Below are 9,016 nucleotides of genomic sequence, written 5' to 3' on the forward strand. Positions count from 1 at the left end.
TAATTATGTGGATAAGTAGTGATCCACGGCAAAAAGAGGCGCTGGCTATACTGGGAAGAGAGGTTGTGTGGGAGGGCATGGCGATGACGTTGGCACTTCTTGTCAGGAACGCCGACGGTGCTTGGAAGGACCAAATCTAGGTGATGAAGTGATAAACAAAGAATGGAGGAGTGGAATGTGCTTCAATTAACGGAAGTAGAGCTTTGATATTTTAAGAATAATAAATTATAGGGTAAACTATATTTTTTGTCCCTGAAGTTTACTAAAAGTTTCAAAAATACCCCTAAGTTTTAATTTGTTTCAATTTTGTCCTTAATGTTTTCGATCTGCATCAATTTTATCCTTATCTTCAAATTTTTTGGTCAAACTATGGTCAACATTAATTTTTTCCAATAACACCCCTCAAACCCTATTCTCTTTCATCATCATCCCCAAACTCACTCAGCAACAGTCCCATCCGGCCATCCCTCACTCCCTCTATGATTATCTCTTCTGCCGTGTAGTCTACCTCCAGAACAACTCCTTCTCCAGCCACCTCCCTCCGCCGCTCCTCAACCTCACCAACCTAACCTCGCCAACCTCCAGCTACTCAACCTCGCTCACAACCTCTTCTCCGGCACGCTCTTCGGCCACATAACAAACTTTCTCTAGTACCTCGATTTGTCATCCCACACATTTTCCGGCGACGTTCCAATGAACTTCTCCTCCAAATCTCAACGCCAGCTCATTAACTTGTCCTACAATGACTTTTTTGGTGGGATTTCGGTCACCATCGGAGCTCTAAAGAAGCTCGAGCATCTCTGGCTTGGCTCCAACAACTTCCATGGAACCTTACCTTCAACACTTGCAAACTGAAAGATATAACGCCCCATGAGAAGAGAAGGTTGTTGATTCCCAACATGATTCCAACGAAGATGATAAAGGTAGAATCTTTTTGTTGAAATCTTTGAGAACATGCTTGAAGATATATACGGTACCCACAAAGAGAAGAAAGTAATTGAGAATCAGAAGAGACATGTACCTCTTATTTGTTATGGAGTTTTGATCTGTTGTTGCATGGAGCTGTTGTTGTGTTTTGTTGTTGTTGATGTTGCCGTTGCCCATATTTTATTTTGCTTCTTCTTCTTAAATGTTGATGGATTCGATTTCAAGTGCTTCGTAGTACTTGTTGGTTGGAGCCATGGTCAAGGGTCGGTGGTGGAATGCTGGGTCTTGTAATAGAGTCTTCTCCATGAAAGAGAGAAGGAGGATTTGATATATATCACTTGCGGTGGCCGGAGTTGGGGCGCAAACGGCGGTGGGAATGTTGGGTAGTTGTTGCTCTTGATGATGATGAAAGAGAATAGGCTTTGGGGGGTGTTATTGGAAAAAATTAATGTTGACCATAGTTTGACCAAAAAATTTGAAGATAAGGATAAAATTGATGTAAATCGAAAACATTAAGGATAAAATTGAAACAAATTAAAACTTAGGGGTATTTTTGAAACTTTTAATAAACTTCAGGGAGAAAAAATATACTTTATCCTAAATTATAAAATAACCCAACTATGGTTAAGATAAGGACCAATTACAATGTGACACACATAATGAAGGGTAACTTACATGTTATTTTAGAGGGGGTTGGGTAGCATTCACATTTTTTAAAATATAGATTGTTAGGGTATTATTCTCAAATGTGAAACCGTTTAATTAGAGAAGTAGAAATAGGACTGTCCGATTTATTAGAAGTACAAAAATCAGACCGTCCGATTTGTAGAGGTACAGAAATCGGATCGTTCGATTTGTGTTTACACAAATCAGACCATCCGATTTGTGTTAAAAAATAAAAAAATTTCAGGTATAGAAAATCGGACCCTCCGATTTATATACTTTTCACAATTTTAAAAAATACAAAAAATTATAATGTTAAGATATATCACTATTTTTACTTCCATAACAAAAAAAATTAGCCCCTGCTCATTCATCAATTAAAAACATAAATCAATTCTTACGTTTATGACTCTTAAGAAAAGCATGAAGAATGAAAAAACTAAATAATTATATAATTCATTAAATCAAAAAAATAAAAGAACAGATTGAAATTCAAGAGAATAATTCAAAATGATCAATCTATCTTAACAACTTAGCAAGTTATAGAGAAATAAGAAAACAATAAAGTTTGTGAGGGTAGAAAATAATTAAGTAAAGCTCCCTATAGTTTTTTATTTATAGGAGACAATAAAAGCTTTCCTTATCTTCAATTTTCATACAAGATAATTTATCCAACTCTTTCATTGTTTAAAATCAATTGAATTACACATGAAATTATCTAAATAAATAAGAAGAGTAGATACCAACTTAAATGCTCACTAGCTATTTTTTAAAATGTCTATAATTTAGAATAATTTATTACATTATTAAACAATATTATCTATTACAGGCTTTCAGTATAAATTAAAAAGTGAATGGCAATGAGTTATAAAAAAAAATAGGAAGTGGTATAGTTATTAGAAAATAACTTGTTTTTGTTAAAATATATAATTTATTTAAAAACTTTTTAAGAATCGTTAATATGATTAATAAGTTATTTTTTAAAATTTCATTAATTCATATAAAATATAAAATATAAAAATTTGTTTAAAAGTACAATATTTCTTATTCAGTAAAAAAAATATATAAAAATAATGAACCATAATCAAAAGCTCAACCAAGCAACAAGTATTATTACTTGCGTGTAAATTAACAATAAATTTATAATTAACTATTGATGATACGATAAGGATTTTCGTTTATGAAAAAATAATTGGGATGTAACTGCATACACTGATTTTGATTTATTTTTTTTATTCCCGCAAATTAGAATCTTGAAGCCAGCCAGCCAACTTATTATGAAGAATAATATACATTATTACTGGTCCTTCGGAATAATAATAAATAAATAAGCTCCAATAATTGTAGTCCATGAAAAGTATATATACAAAAATAGATAAAGATGGAATGTATGAAGATACGTGTCATTCTAAATTGCAATGACGTTGTTTTCTAATAGATAGATATATTGATATAAATAAATATCTAATAAGTGGAATTCCAATAATGCAGCACTTGAAATGCGAGACAAGAGTAGAGCTCCAAGTAATGAATTAATTTGTGGCGTGTCCAATTCTGTTCTACATAACTATTATTTGAATAAATAATGCTGAGTATGCATAGTGAAAAAATATGTTTTATCAAACAATAATATACTTCAACTCGAGGAGTACTGGAGTAGTGGTACTAGTTGGAAGGAACTTATTCTCTACTTTTAATGTTATTTGTTGCTTTTTATAGAATTCATTTTCGTTGCCAATTGATTTACGAATTTTATTATTAGAAATTTGGCTAATGTAGCTCAAAAATTTATAATTCATTCTTTTAACAAGTGTTTTTTATAAACATTTTTTAAATGTTATTATAAACTCAAAACAAATGAAAGAGAATGAGACGAGCTTATTACTTGACGAATTCAATAATTGTAAAATTATTTGACTTCGATTGATACTACTACCGTGATTAACCTGAATTGGAATTCCAAAAATCGTACACAAAAAATAATGACAATTATTATAATTAAGTTGCATTTGTGTCATCGCCGTTATCCTCTCATCATGTTTTTGTCAATCTCTTTCTCACTAACAATAATGTTTTTATCTATTGTAAGTTCATTCTTGACATTATGTGTTGTATTCATTGTCTTGAGAAAATCATGTTCAAATTTATTTCATTTTGTGTGTTGGATATATATATACTAATCCTCTTCGGACTATTCTTATAATTGAGTTCAAATACTGCCACGTGCTAGTATGCTGCTTCACATAAAAAGCCATTCAAAATTTCAAATGCTAGCTAATGATTAGAAAACATAACACTTTTTCCCCTTGTCATTTTTGTGTTTATTATTATGTGATCATGAACGATTCAAGTTCAAGGGTTACTTGGTGGAACTCTTTATTAAGGAGGCTTAAATTTTCTCCGAATGCGTACTTACGAAAATGGAAATATTTTGTAATAAAAAAATTTGGATTAGTTTGAATAAATAATTTAATTAAAATACAAGAATTTATATTAAAAAATAACTTATAAATTATTTTATGTTTAAATTTTTATTATAAATATATTTATTTTAAAATTATTTTAATAAATAGAAATGATAAATAGTTTTTGAGAAGAAAAGAAGTTAAATTTTTTTATTTTTTCAAAAGTTTTAAACAATTTTTTAAAAAGTTAAAAGTATATTTAAAAAATTGTACCAAACAACGTTAATGTGACTTTTCATAAGTCAAAAATTACTCTTAGTAAAAAATAATCAGAATTTATTCTATTTAATATTTACTAATTATTGTAACAATTAATAAATACTAAATAAAGTAAATTTTAACTTTTTTTTTTCTCCCTAATATTATAAAAAAAGTCTGACATTCAAGTGAGTCTAGGTTCGAGAAGTATAGAAATTAGGATTAAAATGTCATATTTTAGATGCGAGGTATTACCCCTTATTTTGTGCGGGTAAATTTAAAGAAATTCATGTGATCTTATTTTAAATACCTCTTATTTTGTGTGAGTAAATTTAAAGAGAGTCATGTAATCTTATTTTAAATAGGCAGTCTATGGGTAGAAGTAGTCAAGTGCGATGAAATAACGAAGTCTGTCTTGTCATTCAGTGCTGACCGCGTGTTAGTTGATACTTGTGTATTTGACGTAATTAAGGAATGGGTGCATATCACTGTAGGCGCTAGTGGCTTCGATGAGTTCGTAAAGGAGGTGAGACGTGAGATATATGAAAAAAATGCTTGATAGAAGGTGCAATCGTAAAGCCAACGTGCGAAAGTTCTAGTTCACATGCTGGAGGTATGGTGGCAGCGTGGAATTCGGCGGCTGAGTTAATCATAGCACGAAATTAAGAAGGTGATGAAGATAAGGGTAGAATGGTAACACCAGATATTTTTTGAAAGAATGCAATAAATATCAATTTTATCCGCATCAATTGCAATTGATAACGGATTCTGCCAAAATTAAAGATATTAATGGAGAGGCTGATTGTGAGGGATTTGATGATAGTGCGGATACAGAGTTGGAAAGAACGATAACATACTTTTGTTTTGATAAGGGGAGTGGGTCCAATAAGCTTGAGGAAGGGATCCAAGGGGGAAAGAATCAGGGCAGGGTTTTAAAAAATTGGAAGCCCACAAATGACCCTATAATGTTGCGCTCCTACTGAGCCATGAAACAGGTGGGCCTGTGCAACATACCCAAGAAGAGATTATATGGGAGCACGAGCAGACACAATGCCAGCGCGCCAGGGAAGGTGGGCCGGGTCAGGGGATCTTCACGAAATCCGGTTTGGGAGAAGGACAACACCAGCGCGCCAGGAATTGTGGGCTGGGTCAGAGGCTCATCATGGGGTCTGATTCGGGGCGGGTGGGTCCCTTTTTGAGAGACGAATTGCAGCACGGGAAGGATGGAACCCTGCAATCACCGCTGCTCGTCCATCGCACTGATCCCAAGATGTGCGAACCCCTCTCCATTGCGTAGCGTGGACTTGCAACGAGAGGGAAATGATTGGAGATGCCAGACGGAAGCCAGGCACGGGGTTCTTGCAGCGTGGTTGTCGACAGTGTGGCGGGACCGAACAACGTGGATGGGCATGACCAAAGGCCGGAAGCGGAGGGGTTGGTTGAAATAACAATAGACCGAGCAAACTAAGGGGGCAAAAGGAAGCAACTACAGGAAAGAGAGAAGAATGTGATGGAAGTAGCGGGCGAAGACGAAGATGTGAGGCCTGAAAAGGTCAAAGTCCAGGTTACAGATGATGTTGTGTCCGAAATAGAAGCAAAAGATACAAATCAAAATGCTAATAAGAGGATTACACAGGAACGACATATGACCAAAAACAAGGAAACCTAGAAGTTAGCAGTGGAATCTGGTGCAGTTTTCTATGACAAAGAAGAAGGCATAATGGCGATTTTATAAAGTTAGAATGACGCAATTGCGGCAAAAAATAAAGTTGGCAAAACAAAAAGAGAAAGCCAGGAGGAGCAGGCCCAAACAACATACCAAGGTGAGTAAAAATTTTTGTAAATAATTTATGGTTGTTAGAATATTAGAGGACTAAGGGGGGATGGCAAGTTAAGTATGGTAAAAGAGTTGAAGAAAAATATAGGTTGAATATACTATGTTTGATTGAAACTAAGAGGGAGGTGGTGACTAAGTTTGATGTAGTACGATTATGGGGTTGTGACACAGTAGATTGGGATTATCTGGAATCAATAGGTGCTTTCGGTGGGTTATTGTTAATGTGGGATGATTTGTTGTTCAAATGGTCGAACTGTTATAAAGGAGATGGTTGACTATGTGTTGAAGGTGTGTTGATAAAAAATAACTTTAACTGTGCATTTTGTTTGGTGTATGGAGCACATGTGCGGAGTGAGAAAATGGTGATATGGGAGAAGTTGAGCTACATTATATGTTTATGTCAAGTTCCGTTTTGTTTTATGGGAGACTATAATGAAATACTAAAGTTGGAGGAAAGGAAGGGCGTGGTTAGTTTACCGGCATCTGCGGAATAATTTAAGGAATGGGTGCAAGATTTACAGCTAGTGGATTTGCCGCTAACTGATCGGAAGTTCACATGGTTTAGAGGCTGATCATGTAGCCGCATTGATATGATTCTCGTAAGTGTGGAGTGGCTTGAGGAGTTTCCAGATACTCGGTTGAAAAGGGGTCCTAGAGGCCTATCAGATTATTTCCCGTTGTTATTAGAAGATATAAGGCTGAGTGTAGGTCCAAGACCTTTTCGAAGCCTGGATTCCTGGTTTACACATGAAGGGTTTCTGAGGATGGTGAATGATGAATGGAGGAATTTGGCTGAGGATCAGTTCACTAATAAGCTGAAGGCCTTGACGATACCGCTGAGGAGATGGTATAAGGATCATTTTGGAGACGTGGACAACAGGATAAAGAAGTTTGAGAAAAAGATTAAGAAGATTGATGATATGGTAAGTGCTGGTAGTTATGATGGAACAGTGGAGGCTAGATAGAAGGCTCTTGTGACTTGTTGTGCGAAGTGGTATGCCAGAAAGGAGATTCATTGAAAACAGATGTCTCGATCCAAACATGCTAGTGATATGGACAAGAACACTAGATACTTTTATAACCTAGCATCGGCTAGAAGGAGGAACAATAGAATCGATTCTCTGGTAATTAATGGCAGACTAGTGGGGAACCAATCTAGAATAAAGGTTGCAATTACATGATTTTACAAAGATCTGTATCGGCAGGAATTGGCTCCTACAGTTGGTATCCGTGATGGGTTAGTAAAGCGGATTGATGAAGAAGAGGCAGCAGTGTTAGAGGTGATGCCATGGCCTGAGGAAATATAAGAGGCGGTTTGGGATTGTGAGTCTAGTAAAGGACCAGGTAGCGATGGCTACAATATGAACTTCATAAAGAAATGTTGGAGTGAGATTGGTCAAGAATTTACTGCAGCTGTGTTGGGGTTTTTTCAAAGTGCGAAACTACCAACGGATGCTAATGTAACATGGGTGGCGCTAGCTCCAAAATTTGTGGGCGCCAAGAAAATCAAAGACCTCAAGCCAATTAGCATGGTTGGCTGTGTCTATAAGGTGATATCCAAAGTATTGGTGAGAAGAATGCACGTGGTGATGTCATGCTTAGTAGCGGAGACTCAATCGACATTTGTGAAGGGGCGCAAATACATGACGGTGCTCTCATTGCGTGTGAGACAGTCCGATAGCTGAAGTTGCGCAAGAAGCAGGCGGCAACTATCAAGTTGGACTTTCAGAAAGCTTACGACATGGTGAGATGGAGCTTTGTGGATATTGTGCTACAAAAGCTGTGTTTTGGTCTTAGATGGAGGACATGGGTGAAGAAATGTGTGACTACAGCATCTATGTCGACGTTGATTAATGGGTCACCAACCAAGCCGTTCAGGATGGAGAGAGGACTGAGACAAGGAGATACTCTTTCTCCCTTCTTGTTTGTTTTTGTTGTCGACATCTTGCACAGGATGGTGGGTGAGACAGTTAGAAATTGACACATCTCTCCACTGCTGGTGGGAAGGGACAACATAGAGCTGTCGCACCTCCAATTTGCAGACAACACAATCTTATTTTGCCCTCAGAAAACGAAGACACTAGTGAATTATAAGAGATTACTACGTTGCTTTGAGTTGATGTCTAGCCTAAGCATTAACTTTGATAAGTTAAGCTTGATCTCAGTTAACTGTGAATAAGAATGGGTGATGAATATGTGTGATTTGTTGGATTGTGCTGAAGCTACTTTACCTGTCAGGTACATAGGAATCTCCCTTGGTGAAAACCCTCGGTTGGCGAAGACCTGGAAACCGATCATTGACAAGGTGGAAGAAAATCTTAGCTTATGGAAAGCAAAGTCACTTAACAAAGCTGGTAAGTTGGTGCTCATAAAGTCTGTTCTTAATAGCTTGCTGGTGTACTACTTAAGCTTGTATATATGCCGAAGGCGGTTGTAGAAAAGATAATTGGGCTACAGATAAGGTTTTTGTGGAGTAAAGATGATGGGAACAACGGTATACCACTTGTGAAATGGGAGATGGTGCAAGCTCCGAAAAAGTTGGGTGGTCTAGGAATGGGGGATGCTTTAATCAAAAATGCGTCGCTTCTGTTCAAGTGGTTGTGACGCTTTTCGAAGGAAGATTGCCCGTTGTGGAAGAAGGTTATATGTTTGTGTAATCAATTGAACCCAACTTTAATGTTGTCAAAACAGCCATTACCATCAAGAGGTGGCCTGTGGAAAGATATTTGTCAACTTAATATTACAGAGCAACAGACAAGAGATATGATAATCAGTGGTTTGTCTTTGGAGGTGGGAAATGGCAGACGGATTTGATTTTGGGAAGATGATTGGTTACTAAGTGGCTCTTTGAAAGATAGTTTTCTGAGACTCTTCTCTATTTCAAATCAACAAGGATCTGTCATAGGGGACTATGGGTTCTGGGATG

Source organism: Arachis ipaensis, chromosome B5, assembly GCF_059453495.1.
Source record: "Arachis ipaensis isolate K30076 ecotype BB chromosome B5, ASM5945349v1, whole genome shotgun sequence".
Taxonomy (NCBI): domain Eukaryota; kingdom Viridiplantae; phylum Streptophyta; class Magnoliopsida; order Fabales; family Fabaceae; genus Arachis; species Arachis ipaensis.